The 19,264-nt window shown below is 45.2% G+C and overlaps 1 protein-coding gene across 1 annotated transcript in view; it reads right to left on the bottom strand.

Annotated features, from left to right (window-relative positions):
* Positions 1 to 18,664, bottom strand: part of C1QTNF2 (C1q and TNF related 2) — a 58,250-nt gene extending 39,586 nt beyond the window's left edge. Inside the window, exon 1 of the mRNA XM_069199381.1 lies at positions 18,491 to 18,664. The gene's annotated coding sequence lies outside the window, so the exon portion shown is untranslated. The remainder of the gene's footprint in view (positions 1 to 18,490) is intronic.
* Positions 18,665 to 19,264: the final 600 nt, after the last annotated feature.

Below are 19,264 nucleotides of genomic sequence, written 5' to 3'. Positions count from 1 at the left end.
ACATAATTGTTCAGGAAGATTTTCTGACTTTAAATAAAATGCTGTCAAAACTGCAGAAAAAAACAGGCAGTCAAAGAATCATCAAAGACAACTAACGTTCAATGTGTCTGGCATCACACAAACATTCAAAATAAAAGGCATGTCGGGAACACAGTTCGAATGGGAGAATTGTACTCGGGAAATGCCTTTATAACTGTATTACAATTTAAAGAACTGGGCAATATGAATGCCTGAGATATTTTCTTATACTTTCGTCTTTGTAACACTGTCTGGGAGAGGTTCCCTATATATCCACAGGAGCCAAGAGGCCACCCACTCTCACCACCTGATAGCTACCCTTGTAAGATTATCTTGCCCATTTATGTTACAAAGGTAGGGTGCAAATACGGGTAAGAACACTCAACAGAAGGGTAGTGGGGCTAAGATCTTGGGGCCCGAGGGCGGATGAGGAGTAGAAACGCTACTATATGCAAACCAAAACAGTGTCACTAACAGCAGCAACAGAATGCTATATTTAGAGATATCTTTGTTGACTATACTACACGCCAATGAAGCTCTACTCATTTGATTTTGAGGTAGACAAGGAGTGATGATACCACTACACAAAGGCTGATTTTAACACGTGGCCATGCTGTGTCTAACAGGGCAGAATACTGGAGGAACATATTCTATACCCTGTCAGAATTGTTGGTCAATCCACTATGATCCTCTCTGCTCCAAGCCCTTTTGAGACACGTGGCAGACCTCTCAGCACCACTGCGCAAATCTGCAGAACTTGTGGTGCTGCAAATTGAAGTGGAGGTGGAGCCCATGGCACACGATTACAGACACGACAAAAGACATAATTTATTTTAATGACGCTTCGGACATTTGTGCTTTTCTTATAGCCCCAAAGTTAGGGTCAAGAGATATCTGGGATCAATAGCATAATTACCTACTAAATAAGGAGGATGGGATTGTACTTAACAACTGCAAAGACTCTCAAATTTCAGACGTCTTCCTTTGGTCCTTTGCCCCTCTCATGCTGCCCAATTCGAATTTCTTCCAGAGATTTCCCTGGATCTGCTTGTCGCTAATGGGATTTTTTCTTCTAGTGATTAATTTAGGTATTTAGGATGCTTGGTCCAGCATGCCTGTTTTCCATGTTTCCAAGTACACTGGTTTGATTGTTTTCTAACCTTATGCTGTCTCCCAAGGACTCCTGTTTGCATAATTGTGATGTTAGCTGGGTGCACTCTGTGTACCTTACTCGAATGAAGACTTTTCACAAGTTGGAGGCACTGTTCATGATGGCAACAGGAGTAAGCTCACTACAGGTAATCTCAGTTGCTGGATCAGGCAAGCCATTTCCAGGTCCTACTCTGGGTGGTTCTCCTTGGTGTGGTTGATTTGCTTTTGGTATGTAAACCACTTAGACTTAGACTGAGCTGGAGTGATTAAAGGTGACTGATTATCTGATGTGCTGCGTGTGGTCGGTGTCTAATGTTTTTGTTCACCATTGTATTTGTATCTGTGTCCTTTGATGATGGGGTTCTCAATGCTGATCATCACTGATTATACCTTTTATTTGCGTTAAACTTCATGGAGATGGAGAATGGTGTTGTCCCATAGGGTTTCTTTCCTTGGGTATGCAGTGTTGTTGCTTGGCACAATCTGACACATTAAAACTGAGACGAAGCAGGCATGTGATGTGGCAATATTCTCATTACTTATTGGTAATCTTCATTGCTGACCTTCCTTGTCACATTTCCCCATATCAACCTTCCTTCACCATTGCCCCTTAATGCCTCTTGCAGAATGTGATTTGATCCCAGAAGAGGTTATACCCAGGGCATAGAGTTTAAGAAAGCAAAGATTGGGATTGGGGACACATGAATTTCCTGCCTCCTGGGTCAGAACTAAGCTCACTAACTAGGATTATGATAAGGACGGCTGCAGATTCAGGACATTATCTGACACTATACATCTTCATGGCAAACATAGTACTACCAATATCCATGCTTTACCCGCCACTTAGGTCTAGATTCCCATTACCAGTTGTCAGACCCTGGTCAGGGGGCCACAGGGCAGACAAGAGATCCTGAGACCAACCGTGGTGGCTAAGGTACTTTGCCACTGGTGTCCTGGGTCTGTTCCTACTCTGTAAAGTGTGCTAAGAATATCCTTTCCATACTTGATGCTTAGGGTAGTGATATGATGTAGCAGTAATCTTAGTACTGTCTCTTATGTCACAGTGATCATCTATGCGTGACAATTTATGCATTATGTTAACCAAAGTGCAAATAGTTTTGTTGTAAAGTGGTGCACTGAAAAGCCACATTAGCGTGCATTCACTCTAGGTCAATAGTTGAAAAGCATGTGGTATAGCATTTTAATTTCATGTTAAAGGAATGTATTTGTCTTTATTTCATAGTTCATGATGAAAACTAACAGTTTGCATTAAAACAATATTAGATTTTATATAAGAAATATTTTAAAAGTAACATGCAAATGTAGAGAATGTAGTACCACCCTATTGTCACATGAAAGGGTTAAAAGAGTATTTTCGTTTTGAATTGATTGTAACCTAAACAAGCCTGGTAGCTTATTAATAGTGAATTTATGGTTTAGAATGCTATAGGTGTATTAAATGCATAAATGAAAGTGTTACTTTAACTCATTTGTGTTAGAAATTGGGTTTCTGATTGGCTAGGGTATGCATTTAAGCCAGACAGAACCCACCCACTCTAGTCAGGGTGAGGGAGTTGCACCCCAAGATAACCCCTGCTCACCCCCTTGGTAGCTTGGCACGACCAGTCAGGCCGATCCCAGAGGCAATGTGTAAAGCAATTGCACAACAACCACAACACACAACACAATAAATACACCACAAAGGAAACACAACACCAAGTTATATAAAAATAAACTGTATTGCATAAAACATCATTAGACCAAACACAACATGTCAGTAATACCCTGCTACACAAGCAGTTGTCAGAACATTACACTGTTACTAGTACTCTGAAAAAGCCAGCAGTAGTCACATAAAACACATAGGTTATTTGTTACTTTGCAACACAAGCAGTAGTCAGGTTGTCAGCATTATTACCAAGAATGCACGTCATAGTAAACGCATGTAACCCAAAAATGCACATGCCATAACAAACCCATAATCAGAACTGCTAAAACAACATCATGAATGCACATAAAGGGAAACATCGCCAGAAATGCACATGGCGCAGTAGACACATTATCAGAGGCCATGACATTATCATAAAGCCATATCCAATGAACTATTCCCCTCTGGTATATGTCAGGCACTAAAAAGAAATGCACATATCACTTTATGATATTCTCACCAGAACTGTCGAGTACGAGCTGTCACCTACATCAGGCGTCATAACAAGGAATGATGAGAGCAAAACGGGAACGTCTGTGTCCCAATCTCGGAGCGCCTGCACTCAGATTTCTGCACCTGCGGCAATGCAGGGTTAATGTTGGCAGGGCCGGGGACCTCCGTCGAAGATTGCCACCCTGCCTGTTACATGAGCCACCAAACAAGAGGATCCCAGGTCAGTAACAGAGGCACGCTCAACCTCTCTCACCTCTGGAGACCACGCGTCTCCTACTATAGGGGTGTCCTCACATTCATGGGGCCCTTAGGAGGCCCTGCTCTTCTCTAAGGGGAGGACCTCTCTTCCTGTGTCACCGTGCAAAGCTGCATACTCGGTCTACAGCCGCATGCGACCTCGAGGCGGCTGCAAATGCTAGTGGCTTCCTGACAAGCAGCAGTCCTGACCAATGCTATCAGCTTCGGGCAAGGCGCGTTCTCCTGGGGGCTGTGTCTGGGGCCTTACCAGGCATCCCATACCATCGGGCTGGCCTGCTCTTTTTTCCTCCTCTCCCCCGGGTTGCGGCAGTGATCCTACCAAAATGAGGGCCTACCTGTGCCCCGGGGGCACCACCAAGATTCTCCTGCGTCCTGGGGCCACTCCACAGAGCGTGCTCGACCGAGCTAGCTCTCTGGCTTCTTGTGGGGGGGCACAACTACCATGGCCCGGAGCACATTTCCAGCACTCAAAGGCAGGTGCCCATAAAGCACTTCTACCACGCTGGGTTAAAAATCAGTACCAGTGAAATGTAGCACTCTCCTTGCGCTTAGGGAAACAATGCGCTCTTCCTGCACCACAAGGGCAGCTGGCTGCAGTGCTCAGCGCTGAGAGGCAAGGAGAGCTGCAGGGGACTGGGGGGGGGGCACCACCCAGCCCCTGAGACAGCAAAGTGGGGCACATGGCGGTAGGGCCTAAGCAAACAGGCCAGCACAACGGGTTGCAGGCAGTGGCAGTTCCTCCTAGTGACCTAGGGCCAGATGTAGGTAGGCTTTTGCACCTCGCAAACGGCAAAAAACGCCGTTTGCGAGGTGCAAAAGCCCTCAAGCGATGCAGAAACACATTTTGCGAGTCGGAACCGACTCGCAAAATGTGTTTCCGACTCGCAAATAGGAAGGGGTGTTCCCTTCCTATTTGCGACTCGCACCGCGATTTAAGTTGATTTGTGACCGCGAAAGCGGTCGCAAATCAACTCGCAGTTACCATCCACTTGAAGTGGATGGTAAATCATTCGCAAAGGGGAAGGGGTCCCCACGGGACCCCTTCCCCTTTGTGAATGCTCACAAAATTATTTTTTCAGAGCAGGCAGTGGTCCTATGGACCACTGCCTGCTCTGAAAAAAAAACGAGACAAAAGGTTTCGGTATTTTTTTCTATTTGCAGCTCGTTTTCCTTTAAGGAAAACGGGCTGCAAAGAGAAAAAAAAAAACTGCTTTATTTAAAAGCAGTCACGGAGATGGTGGTCTGCTGTCTCCAGCAGGCCACCATCCCCGTGAGTGCCTAGACTCGCTATGGGGTCGCAAACTGCGACCCACCTCATAAATATTTATGAGGTGGGTCTTTGCGACCCATAGCGAGTTGCAGAAGGTGTCTGAGACACCTTTCTGCATTCCAAATTGCGACTTGCAATTTGCGAGTCGCAGGGACTCGCAAATTGCAAATCGCAATTTGGAATCTTTCTACATCTGGCCCCTAGCAGGTAATAGATCATCACAACAACAGCAGCCCCAGGGCAGTTCCTGGGAAGTCCCACCAGCAGTATCCTGTGTCGAGTTCAGTAGTCCATTAGTGTCTCTCCATCATGGGGAAAAGCCCTTGTGCCTATACTCAGTTTTGCACAACTGTTACAAAAGTGGGAAAAGAGGTTCCAACCAGTCCTAACTGGTTCTGGGATTGTCCCCTCTCTCCTCCAAAACAGGCTCCAGACAACAGTGGGGGGCAAACAAGCCCTTTGTGTGAGGCCAGGGCACAGCCTTTACAAATGCAGGTGTGCCCGCCTCTCCTTCTCTCAGTCCAGGAAGACCATTCAATATGCAGATGCACCTCTGTGACACCTCCACCCTCCCTGTGTACAGGCTGTCTGAAAAGTATGCACAAAGCCCAGCTGTCACTCTGCCCAAGATGTGGATTGGAGTCAAGCTGCAAAACACTGGAGTCATAAGCTTAGATAAATGCCCATTTTTTAGAAGTGGCATTTCTAAAATGGTAATAAAAAATCCACCTACGCCAGAAAGCAGCATTTCTCACTACCATTACAACCATACCAAACATGCCTATGCTACTCCTCATAGATCAGACAATACCACCTAGACATAAAGTAGGACATTTCCAATGCAATCCTATGAGCAAGGCAGCACTCACAGCAGTGAGAAACCAAATAGGCTGTTTGTCACTTCCAGGACAGGCCACACAACCGGGCACATGCCTTGCCTTTTACATACATAGCCCCCTGCCCATAGGGCTAACTAGGGCCTACCTTAGGTGTGACTTATTTGTAGTAAAAGGGGAGTTCCAGGCCTGGCAAGTAAATTTAGATGCCAGGTCCCTGTGGCAGTAAACTGTGCATGCACGCCCTGCAGTAGCAGGCCTGAGACACGATTGAAAGGCTACTTCTGTGGGTGGCGCAAGCTGCGCTGCAGGCCCACTAGTAGCATTTAATTTACAGGCCCTGGGTATAGGGATACCACTGTACAAGGGACTTACAGGCAAATTAAATGTGCCAATCAGGTGTAAGGCAATCATACCAAGTTAAGAAAGGGAGAGCACATGCACTTTAGCACTGATCTGCAGTGGTAAAGTGCCCAGAGTCCTAACGTCAACAAAAAGGGTCAGAAAAAAATAAGAGGAGGAGGGCAAATTGTTTGGTGATGACCCTGTAAAAATGCCCAGGTCCAACAATTTGCATTAGCCTAAGTGAGTCCTGGAATGCCCTGCTTCGTAACTGTGCAGAAAATGTTTAGTCATTCTTTCTAATGTAAATGTTTCTTTCAGATATTGTTCTCATGAGAAAGCTAGCTTGGAAATAGATACACAATTGTTTTATGCATAGCAGGCTTGTGAGCTAAACCTTGAGACCCGCACATTTAGGAACTGTGGAATAAATATGTATATAAAATATTTCAAAATCACATGGAAGAGTACACATGGAAGCCGTTCACATGAAGATCCTGAGAATTTTCACTGATGTTGCAGTCTGAATTGCATTACCTTTCGCCATTGGACATTTCCACCTTTTGTGCCACTTGGAGTGATGGATGGGCAAATCATAGTGCCATATGAATTTTAATATTTTGTTCCCCAGTTGGATTTCAGTTAGAGACTTTTCTATTCTTCACTGCTTTCTGAACCCCTTGGACTCCGGGAGGTATTGCCCTCTCTATCCTTGGCCCCTTTGAAATGCCATGCTGAGACTTAGAAAGATTTTTCCTTTGGGCCAGAGAAGAAGCCTCTTGACTGAGCTTCTGAAATGCCGACACCTTCCCTTTTCACTTACGTTTTGTCAACCTTAGTTTCCTGACTCCCCAGATTTTATTTTTACAAATTTATTTTGTCATGTTTGTGCTTTTTGCCTTTTTGTCCAAATGTGTCAGTCCCAGCACATGCTAAATGAATTTACTGTTACGACTCAGTCGTCCCATTTCTAGGGGGCGCTGTAAGGGGACTCTCAGTAGCCTGGGAATCACCTTGAAAACTTATCTAGAGTCCCTTGCTGACTCTTGTTTGTTTCTATTTTCTCCATGGTACACTTGTGTAGTACTACATTTGCTTCCTGGGACTGCAAATCCCATAATGCACAGCCTGGTAGTCAGGAAAGCACGGATTCTGTTTCCCATTGTTTTCTATGGGAGAAGTCCAGTTGCTCCTTTTCACCGGATCCTCTCCTCCAGGACGTGCAAGTGTTTGAAACTACACACACATGTGACCTCTCCTGTGCAGCCCAGCTTGGAACTGCTTATAAGCAGCCATTTCCTCAAGATCCCCATCGTGCATTGGACTTTGATTCCTTTGTGTTACAGACCCTTTGTCAGATGGTGTTCCAGTTTTGTTCCTGTTCTGTTCCAGCTTGATCCTGTTTCCTGTTTCTCTGCCCTGCTCCTGATTGTTACAGCCAGAGTCTGCTCCCTATCTCTTAGCCATGTACCTGTTTGTTTCTTCCAGAGCCTGCTCCCTGTTTCTCTGCCCTGCTCCTGCCTTGTTTCAGTCTGAACCTTCTGTTTCCCAATCCGGTTTACTGCTCATTTCCTACTCTCTGTATTCCAGCCCTGTCCTTGCCTGTTCAAGCCAGAGCCTGCTCTCAGTTTCCCAGTCCTGTCTCTGTTTGTCCCAGCCAGACGTTTGTGCCGTTTTCATGTCCTAGTCCTACCTTTGCTTCAGCCTCAGCCTGTTCCTAGTTCTTGCCTCTGCCTCTTAGTTTGTTCCCTTCTGTTTTTGTTTCTTCTAGGTTATTTGTGTCTGGTAAGTGTTCTATCAGTCTTCACTAGTGTATAAGTGTCCTCCTTTGTTCTGGGGTTGGCTCCTGGTTTCCAGGAGGCAATTCCAGCCCCCACCCTTGTCCAGTGTTATACGTTGTCTTTCGTGCCTAACAGTGACAGTGTGCTTTGTTTTCTCAGGAATCGCCACTGTGTTTCCAGCTGGACACACAAGAGCGTGTCTTGTGTATGCAAGTACTTTCCTTGTCTGTGCTCTAGGGTCCAGAGACAGAATCGCTTCTGCTGCCTCCTTTCTATGGGGCTGGCAGGGTGACTATCTGTAAGAGCAAACTGCACAGAGGCATTGACATTCCCTGTCACTGTGGGAGGTTCTGCACCTTACTCTGTGTACAACCCCAGCGCGTTTGTCCATTAGTAATCTGTTTCCTGTTTGTTCACACAAGGGTTGCTCTGCTTTTACTTTCCTGTACCTGTTCATAGCTGTCCTTTCCGTGTATGCCTTTAGCTGCTCTTCTGCCCCAGCACACTACCTTTTTAGGATATTCGGTGACGTCAAGGGGTGTCCCAACCAGAGTCCTGATCAGACCCGCCCAAAACCGTGACATTTACTAATTCATAGGGTTTCCCCTTGTCCAGTTACTAAGGACTTCAGGCTTAGAATTGCTAAATGATTAACAGGTTAGGCAGCGCATGTTTCTTTCTTTTCAGATTTCCTTATTGCTTTGATGCGTTGCTGTTATTGAGTGCTTAGTATTTCTGATGTTAGTTTGTCTGAACTTCTTTAGAAGGTTCGGGCAATCTATTATTAATTTGTATCTTTATAGTCTTGTTTTGAGAATTATTTTTGTCACTCTAAGTATTAACCTGTAATAAACATCCTGGAACTTTATTTCAGTTTGGAGTATCATTCATGGGGCTAAATGAGCCATACCGTAATTTTAATTGATTGTTGAAGTTTTTATGCCTAGTGTCTTCACACTTTTGTATGCTGGGTGAAAAGATTCATCAACCCCATCCTAGCATACATCCTGCGAAAGAAATATGCTACAGCAAAGGCACACAGTGAAAGGCTTTTCGGGTTGACACAATTGGCGGCAAGAAAGTAAAGCTCAACAGTCAGACAACAGACACAATAATGTATTGTGCAGCCTAATGTGTAAAAAGAAAGTACTTTTTTAAAGCATGAAAACTTTATGCCACACAAGTCAATGGGGGCTCAGTTATGGAATTCAGATTACAACTATGCTTCCTATTTAAGTGTTTACACCCTGAACGACGCTCCCTCTCCATTCTAGGAGCTTCTCTGGTGTTTATGAGACTTTTACTCAAGCACAGGCATAGATCAGTGACTAGAGCAGTTCAATAGGTCTCCACTCATACGGAGTATTTCTTAGTTCTGCTCAGAAATTCGTACCCAAAATGAGGTTGCATAAGTAACAGTCCCTATTCCTGTCCCAGAATACACATGTGAGACCCAGTTGCCTAATCATCTTTGTTCCGTAATGTGACAGTGGTGGCTGTACTCTTGACCATTGCTTTCAGATGAGACTACATGACACAGGACTCACTCTGGACTAGGAACGTGCTGAGCAGGTATGTATTCTGGCAGATGGCAGACTCTGAACTGCAACCCAACAGGTGTCAGTTTGGGCAGTTGCAGCCTCTGGCTAGGATCACTTGGGGCAATCATCTGGCTGGTGTTGGACTCCAGGCTAGAGTCAGATACCTACTTTGCCGGCAACAGCAGCTCATCCATTGGATTCTCTTGGAGCTGGGCGGTAGAGCAGAAGGCCATCAGGCATTGCAGGCAGTGCTTAATTTGTGCTTCTTGTTTCCGGTGCTGAGCACCAGCACTTATTTTTGAGGGCCGGGGCTTATTCTTCTGCCTCAAGCATTTGCTGCGGGCAAAAGACACATATGGGAAAGACAGATGAAAGGAAAAACGAAAAAGCGTCACAAAGGGAGAAAGCTGCAAGAGTGAGCTGAAGGGGCAGGAAGTGGCTTTATATGGATTAAGGAGGCCCGAGATGGCTCCAGGATTACGCCGCCTCAGTATTCAATGTTCACACATTTAATTGCAGCAGCCGCATGTTTAAACGGAGGGCTTTGAGCACCGGCACCTTTTTATGTACAAATTAAGCACTGATTGCAGGGATACCAAACAACATCTAGTTGCTTCTTGGGCTTGATTTCTGTATGCAGGCCAATGCAGAGACTCCATGGAAGACCAGATGATCCTTGACTACACAGGTTGGCTGGAGCTTTGCTCCCAAGAGCAGTCAGCAACTTGGTCTAACTTGCACGCTGGAGACACAGCTGGTTTCTCCTTATGTACAATCTCTCCTCCTGCAGGGACAGGTGCTCTCCTCCCTTCTCTGAGCAGGCCTTTAGAGATTAGTGAGTCATTGAGTTTCTCCAGCAAGTTGTAAACTCTTCTTGTAATGTACCCTCACCAATGGGAGGCTGGCTATCATCCAGACTACAGCCCTGCCCTGATCACACAGCAGGTCTTTAAGTATTCTGGGAGCACTCTTTTGCTTTGTCAAGATGAACTTGGACTTGTAACAAAGTTGAGTGGTTTGGACCCCACTTTTATACATATTTTCCAGACTACGGATGTGGATCCACTCGCTTATGTTTCAAATCTGGTTTGAGGTGGTTCTGTTTCAATTGTCATTTTCTGATTGTTCCATATCCACAGCTGTTGTGGTAGTTGGTGGCTCTTACATTAGGTAGCAGGCTAGTTTCTACAATGAGTGTCTGAAACAAGGGCACAATGAAGTGTGAAATCTCTGCACCTGCTTGTCATCAGCCTTTCCGAAGCAGTGAGTAGGGACCAAAAAAAGATCACAACCTTTCAAGACACTACCTCACTAAGGACGACAACTGTCCCACCCATCAGTTCCTAACTGAATTCATAAAACCTTGTCTCCATCCTTTCTCACCTCATTGTCAGTAGCTCCACTGCCCAGCCACACAAATACAGTCAATACACTTCCAGTGTGGGGAGGAGCCGTATCACCCTCCATCTTGTGGCATGCTAAACTAGGGGCCTTCCACAATTGAACCCTCTAGTCCCAGTAGTCAGACTCATACCATGCACTAAGTCCTACTACTCAACATATGCTATACACTCAATGCATGTACATGCACTCAACGTGCATGTGGGAAGTCAGTGAGAGGCTCTAGGGTTCACATAACAAAAATATGCCTCCTTACATACATGTATACATACTTACCATATATGTGCATGGTAAGAACTTGCGTTGTAAAATAATGAGTTGTAGCGAGTAGCTTTAAAATGGACCATGTGTTATAATTACCCTGTGGTAAAAGCACTGCATTAGTGGGCAGTTAAGGTTACATACTCACATAACAGCAAAACTTTACATGATAGGGGCCAGAAGACTCTCCTTTACACAGAAAAAGAGGTCTGATCGCAGTAATAATTCACAACAACTCTGTATGCTGCAACCACTGCTTTATGAGTCTCACACCAGGCACAGACAGTGGTCATATTCCATTACAAGGATGCACATTGCTTGCCCCTGTAGTTTACAGAACAATTTCTGGACATTCCATTACCAGGGCAGATCTAGTCCTCTTTGTTTACCTAGAATAGAGTGATGCCAGGGCTCAAATAAAAGGTTGAGATACCAGTTTCATAGACTGTTGGGCAGTGAGGCAAGCAGGGGGCATTTCCGAATAACAACAACATTCTTTCTGATTCCCACCTTCCCAGTATTGACCCTACTGTTACCAACCACCACGCATCTACACATTACCCACTGCTATTCTCCCTTTACCAGCTTCAATGTATCCTTGATCTTTCAGTACCACAATCCATGCATTGTCACTTTCTGCAACATTCATTCTGCCTCTAGCACCTTACCCACAACCAGCATCAGTGCATCACCATCTTCCCCATTGCTAGTCCCCATGTTAGACTAAAAGCTTCCCCAGCATTGGCCCTGAATCGCCAACTTGTATGCATGTCCCCTACATTTCTAAGACTTTCACACACCCCTCTTCTGTAAATTTAGTATCTTCAACACCAAGCCACTTAACATGCAATGAAGTTTCTGTGATGTCACTTCCTGCACCATAATCACTGTAATTCCAGTCCCTGTGACGTTACTTATGAGAGTGGTCATCTTTTTAGGCTGACCTCGTAGCTCACACCTTTAACCCTGGGAAAATGGGATGTTGAGGCATCTAGCATATTAAGTGCTACCCTTAGTATCTTTTTGGGGTAGTTACCAGAGGAGTAGCGTATCAGCCCCATCTCTACTGACATATTTTAGTTTCAGAGGAGAGGAAGGCTACCTCATACCCACAGCCTGTATCACAACTTCAATACAATAATGGATTTAGCATGGAATGTATCCACCTCATGTCCACGACAGTTATGGCAGTTGGACAGGGCTCTAGTGAGACCTCAGGAAGGGCTAGAACTGGGGATGTCTGGAGGAGACTACAGGAGAATCCCTTGGATTTTGCTTCCCACTCCTCATACAACAAGTCTCACCGTGACTTGAAATGGCCTGTTACAGAGTTGACAAGGCAGAAGTGCTACCTAAAACCATGCTTGAGCACTCTCTGGTGTTGGTGCAGTCAAGTCTTAGTGCCAGGTCTGGGTGGGGTAACTTATGGAGATTCAAGAGCTCAGCACTACTTTTTTTATTTGCTCTGTATTGCATTTATCTGTTGTCTCTTGAACATAGTGTTAGGTAAATGCAACGATTTTCATCATTGTCAGCAGTGTCATTATAACTTTCCCCAAATGCGTCCACCCAACTACACACACTCTATATCAGTTTAATTGGCCCTTACAACATTTGTGGTGACACGTTAACATCCCAGTTTTAAGTTTGCACTGACACAGCGAAATGTTGGACTGCTGCTACCATGTTGGAGAGCTGGTAATGTGCCTTGGATATTAGGTCATCTCAAAAACTTGCTTATGTGATCTCCGATATGGAGCACCCTCTTCCTGCTTGTACATGGCAGCATTTCGTCACTCTGGGCTTCGACCACTTTCAGGAAACCTTCGGAGTTTGTTATCATCTCTGGGCCAGCTCCTTGGCCTTGGAGCGCACGCAGCACAGTCAGTTGAGTCATCTTTCATTTGTGAACATCCAAGGTCCATTGCATGTATGTCACGCCATCCTACCCTTCCAGTCCATTGCAATGTTCTGTTTTTATTTAACGAATGCTAGATCCATCATGCAACATGTATGTTTGGTTGTGGTGCTGCTTTTTATTATGCCCAGTAGGCAGATAACAAGTTTTTTTGCCACTGTCTTTCAATCTATTTCCCCCATCGTCCGGGCCATTATCTCCAAGAATGAGTAAATCTGTCCACAGGTCCACACCATGTCATAGAAGGCCACCTGGGGCTGTTTTTACCTAGGCCATGGCTCTTATGCTGCTGGGAATATCAGGGCTACTTGATGTGGTAAGAGATAAGTTTAATGCAGATAGTTTGTCTGTGTGAACTTAAAACGTTTGATTTCTGGTGACTATTTTGGGGTAGTACAGGGCATCGGTCCATTCCACCTCTGACTTTTTCCACCCCCTGTTCTTATTCTCATTTGACCTTAACGGGAGAGACTTCTGTGTAGAATATTGGCACCAGGGTCCTATACAATATAGTCGCTGCAGGTCTGCACCCCCTATTAGTAATTGATCTACCTGGTTTAAAATCTTCATCATTTCATGTGTGTTGAACTGCCACATGCCGTGAACTGCAGCGAGCCCTCAACATCACAAACTCAGTCAACCTGCCACCTAGGTGTGATCTCCCACCTTAGATAGCCTCACAAGAGCTCAGCACTACTTGACCTAGGGCCAGATGTATCAAGAATGCATTTTGCGAATCGTAAATAGCGATTTTTAAGAAATCGCTATTTCTGATTCGCAAAATGCAATGTATCACATTTGCGAATCGGTAATAGCGATTTCTTAAAAATCGCAAATGCTATTACTGAGTCGCAAATTGCGATACAGCCCCCATTCGCATCTATGGGCCTGTCAGCTGATATTTGCTAATATTTAGCATGTCCCAAATTGCGTATTCGTAACTGGAATTCGCAATTTAGGGAAATGCAAAGTCCAGGGTGCTGGGGGCCTAAGGCCCCCTCTGCTACACCCCAAAACATTTTTTTACAACATGTAAGGTGCACACATGCCAAAAGGGCATGTGTGCTTTACATGTAAATTTTAAAAATGCATTTTAAATGCATTTTTTAAATTTGCACATGGTTACCACCAAGTTCAACTTGGTGGTAATAGCGAGTCCTTAACGCCCAATTCGTATTAAGGAATTGCTTCTTACATGTGCTTTAGAAATCGCAAATAAGGAATCCTTATTTGCGATTTCTTATTTAGAGAGTAGCAATTTGCGACACTCTAAACAGGGTCGCAATTTTAAGGAATGGCTATTTTAGCGATTCCTTAAAATCGCATTCAGATGCCTTTGATACATTCTAAAAAGGCTTTTTGCATTCGCAAACGGGCATTCGCACCGTTTGCGAATGCAAAAAGCTTTGATACATCTGGCCCCTAGTTTTTTTGTAGAGAGGCTTTTGCATTTTATTCTAAGACAAACACTGACACTCAGTGGGAATACAGAACGTTATGGCTTGCTTTCAATGTGTTAATCTGGGGAATGTGCATCGCAAACGCTAGGAGTTCACCGCAAGCCTGTTGGCGGAAACAGTTTCCGCCCGCCGGCCTTGCGGTAAACAGGGCTTTAACATTGACGCTGGCTCCTAATGGAGCCGGCGCCAATGTGGTGGTGCAGCGGGTGCAGCAGAATCCGTTGCGCATTCCACTGCCTGTAATTCGGGCAGTGGAATGCGTGATGGGGCTGTGCATTGGGGCCCCTGCACTGCCCATACCATCAAAGGGCTGGTGGTTTGAAGACCAGTAATCCCCAGGGCAGCGTAGCAAGCAGTGCTGCCCTGAAGGATGAAAACCACCGGACCGCCAGGCTGCCGGCTTACGGCAACCTGGTGGTGTCGGTGGTCCGACCGTAGTGGCTCTGCCACGGTCATAGTGTGGCTGTCCCACCGCCAGCCTTTGGAAGTGGGACCGCCACACCGAGACTGGCAGACATGCGACCCCCAGGCTCGTAATGAGGGCCAAAATATTTGCATACCTCTAAATATGGGTGGGGTCTGATGGTGGCAGTCTGTCCCTGACTGGCTGGGAAGCAGTAGCAGTTGTGTGAAATGTTCTGTTGTTGAAATTCTTTCTTGCTCCAGGCTGGTAACCAGGGCAACGGGCCAGAGAAGTGGGGTCTGGAGTGGGCGGGAGCATGATGGGCCAAGGGGAGTAGTGCAGAGGCCCAGGGCTCTGGGAGGGGATGTTGTCTTTGGAGAAAGAAAACTAGCTGTTAGTGGCATATTCCCTACATGAAAACGTTGTGTGATCCTGGACAACATACATTACCATGTCTGGACCTCAGTTGCTATTTCTGCAGAAGCTGGGAGCACTTGAAACAGGCAAAATGCAAATGTCAAACGCTCGATAAATAACTACACACAAAGAAAGTCCAAATTTAGCAACTTCGAGGTCAAAAATGTGCTTGTTGGCAGGTAAACTTTGCTCCTGGGTGTACTCTTTGTGAATTAGTTGGTGGCTGAAGTTAGTGAGGGTCTAACGATGAAATAGCTGGTCCATCTGACTGCCCTGATGCAGCAGGGTGGCTTGGAACATTAAACAATATGTACGGATTGGGGTACAAGTGAGGGTAATATTCTCTCAGCACTGTTTGTATAACATGAAACTCACAATCCAAATACTTGTATGGGGAGCTTTTGGGGTAAACGGCATGAATGCATTGGTAATGTGAAGCGCTTCAAGGCAACAGCTGGTGGCAAAAAGCACTAAATAAAATAAATCTTATTGTACCAACATGTTACACGTTGACTTTGATGTCTACTGTGGACCCAGGAGGCTTGACCAGCAATTTCAGTTGACCACATTGAGTGATTCTGGGCAAATACCATCATCCATTGAAGTTCACTTCCTTTACCTGCCCACATGGAGAGCGATTAGAGGCAGGCCGCACATTGGTTTTAAGCACTTTCTCACACAAAACTGGATATATTCTCAGTCAGAAGGATTACTCAATTGCAGTGTGCAGTAATAGAGCACAGTGAAGGACACACTGTTACTGGTGTTTTAAAAAGCAGTAAGGCTCTGGTGCTTCTCTTTTGAGGTACATTGGTAGATTTCACTGATATTTGTGTTTTGGGTGACCACGGAGTCTCGCGGATATCATTTGTAACTCAGAGCAGTACCTGGACACGCTATTCCTTGAGGGCTAATTTATGTCTAGGCTCTAGAGCTACCTTACGTGCTCTGTCTCCATTGCAGCTAATAACATGCCTCTTTGTGTCGGCTTGAGCATCTCGGATTTAGTCTGCCACACCCTTTGTTTGCAGCGCTACAATAACACAGGCCTACGTAACAGACACTGTACAAAAACAAGTTCATGTCATCCGACAGTGCGGAAGTGCCGCAGCCCGCTGAGCAGGGAGAAAAGGCATCTCTCATTGCGAACATACTCAAGTATGGTGGACAGCTGTAACAGGAATTGCATAGAAAAAGTATTGGAATCGTAAATCTCTGTTACGGCTTTTCATCATACTTTAGTAACTATGATGAGTGTGTGTGTGTGTGATAGAAAAGTATGTCCCTTATGCACATAGATCTGCTTCATCAGTTCCATATTACAATCCATGAGAATATTCTGCACCAGTACCTAAAACAGAAGAAACACCCGTATGGAAACCCACCATGGCATTCAAACCTAAACTCAGCCAACCTTATTAAACCCCAATCACCACACAAAATACCAATCTACTAGCGTTGTAGAGTGACAGATGCGTGGCGGGGCTCTGCAAAAATCTACCTCTGTTTTGGACAATGATGTATTTTAGATGCTGAGAATATCTGGCCAATAAGGAGCATGTCTGAAAACACCTACAGAATCAGGTGAGCACGACGGCAAAAGCGAGCAGCTGGTAGCAGCAACGGCACCGAAGATGACCAAGCACCAACAAGCGAGGAGAGAGTGGAAAGAAAAAAGTAGTGCGCCGAAAGGAAACATATGGCCAATAGCAAAAGGATCCATGTAGCACGGGCATTCTCCAGGGCTGGAACAAGGTGTGAGAAATGTAAAGCATTTACAAGCATTTACCAAACAAACCAAAGGAAGTTTGAAAGGCAGGCCAAACAACAGTAGAAAGTGATATGAGTGAGATGGGCGTGGTTAAAGCCCACAGAGTAGATTACAACATGTTGAGAGAGCAGCACATGCGCCCTGCTAGGCTCGACCTAAAAATGAGTCTAAACGGTATTAATTAAACACAATGGCCCTGATTTATACTTTTTGGTGCAAAACTGCACCAATGCAGTTTTGCACCAAAACATTTAGCACCAGCTTGCACCATTTCTGAGCACCAGCCGGGCACCATATTTATGGAATGGTGCAAAGGGTAGGCTAGCGTAAAAAAAAAATGACATTAGCCGGGTGGGGCTGGCGGTATGGAAGAAGGGGGTTTTGAACCAAAAAATGACATTAGGCAGGTTAGAGCAAAAACAAATGACTCTAACCAGCCTAGCCTCATTTTCTGACGCAAAACCATCCATCCCACATGACTCCTGTCTTAGAAAAGACAGGAGTCGTGCCCACCAGCCAAATGGCCAGCACAGGGGACCAGGGGACCAGGGTCCCCTGGGCATGGCCATTGCACCCAGTGCCATGTAGGGGGTCCCATTTCAGGGTCCCCAATGGCACTTAAAAAAGAAAATACTTACCTGTACTTACCTATACTTACCTGGGACGGGGTCCTTCATCCTCCGCTGTCCCTCTTCTGTGAGTGGGTGTGTCCTTGGGGCCTGGGGAGGGCACCTCTGGGCTCATTCCATGGTGTTCCACCATTGAAATAGGCCCACAGGTCCCGTAACGCCTGCCCTGACCCAGGCGTTAAATAATGGTGCAAAGCAGGCTTTGCACCATTATTTGACCCCTCCTCCCCCCCCTGCGTGATTTTAGCATGTGGGGGTAAATATGGCACTAAGGCCATAGAGTCATTTTTTGCACAGGAATGCCTACTTTGCATCTCATTGACTCAAAGTAGGTTTCCACATCTAAAAAATGACTTTAACTCCATAAATTTGGCGCTAGATGGGTCTAGCGCCAGAGTATGAATATGGAGTTAGTTTTGCACCGAATGTGCGTTAAACAAATTACGCAAATTCGGCGCAAAACAACTATAAATATGCCCCAATGTTACAAAAGTATCAGCTACACTTTTTTGGGACAGGATCATGCTAGTTTATACAGCCCTAAAAGCTGCCTGCAGACCCGGACAAAATGGCATAATTCCGAAAGGATTGTACATCGAGACCTGCCATGCAAGGACACATTTTTAGTTCATATCCAGAAAGCAGTGCACGGAGAAAATTTGAAGAACGACCCCTGCAAGCCATACCGATAAAGTTTTATTTGCAAGTTCCCCTGTTTTTATGCTAATCCTATACCGTAGGACAATATTCTGCAACGTACTTGACACAGGACTCTCCCAAACTTTTAAAGCAGCGAATATAAACGATGTGCTTGGATACGGCTCAACAACTCACCGTTAACACACTTGAAATATACGTCATTTACACTCACCGGGAATAATCTATGCAGCAGCAGTACTGAACACGGAATATTTTCGTGCTCCTTGGAGAAGCAATGTGAAGAGGCCCCGGATGGTTAAATTGTGTTTTTTTTTATTATTATTATTTTTTCACAGTGCTCCAGATGTGGTATTTCCGCAGTTCGAGTTGAAAAAAGTAGATTGGTTTTCTCATATTCCCAGCTTCCCTCTGAGCCCAGTTTTCAGTTCATCCTTGCCAAGGCATATTTTTATCATGATGTAACAGGGAACACGCTATTTCTGCATGTCACGTGGTGCTTGGAGACACGTTCTGTTAACATATGGCCAGGAGGATTACTTAAAGCTTCATTTTCGGGTTTATTTGGCATCCCACTCAAGTCGGATTCTTCGAAATCCAGTCTAGAGAATATGAATGAATGATTATTAAGGAAGATGAGTGTGAACTGGATTTTTATGGATGAAAATGGGTAATATTTTCTTAATTTAAAAGTATATTTATTAAGAATGTGATAGAAAGTGGTACACTGTGGAAATGTAGGTGCCAAATAATGTTTAATCTTCGTTTGGGACAGTTCTAACTATGAGGATGTGTGGCTGTGAAAGAAGACAGTGAGTGGGGGGGGGGGATATCAGAGGCTTGGATCCATGTTCTCCGGGCCTTGCCTGGGCACCCTCACTGATTGATACCACAAGGAGAGTGGCCTATTAGATAGGCCCTGCGGTGGCGGTGGAACTGACTGGTGGGGAAGGGCAGTTGCAGTGTTCCAAAAGAAGACTGTGCTGCA

The sequence above is a fragment of the Pleurodeles waltl genome, chromosome 7, assembly GCF_031143425.1.
Source record: "Pleurodeles waltl isolate 20211129_DDA chromosome 7, aPleWal1.hap1.20221129, whole genome shotgun sequence".
Taxonomy (NCBI): Eukaryota; Metazoa; Chordata; class Amphibia; order Caudata; family Salamandridae; genus Pleurodeles; species Pleurodeles waltl.
This window is presented reverse-complemented; position numbering and strand designations above follow the sequence as displayed.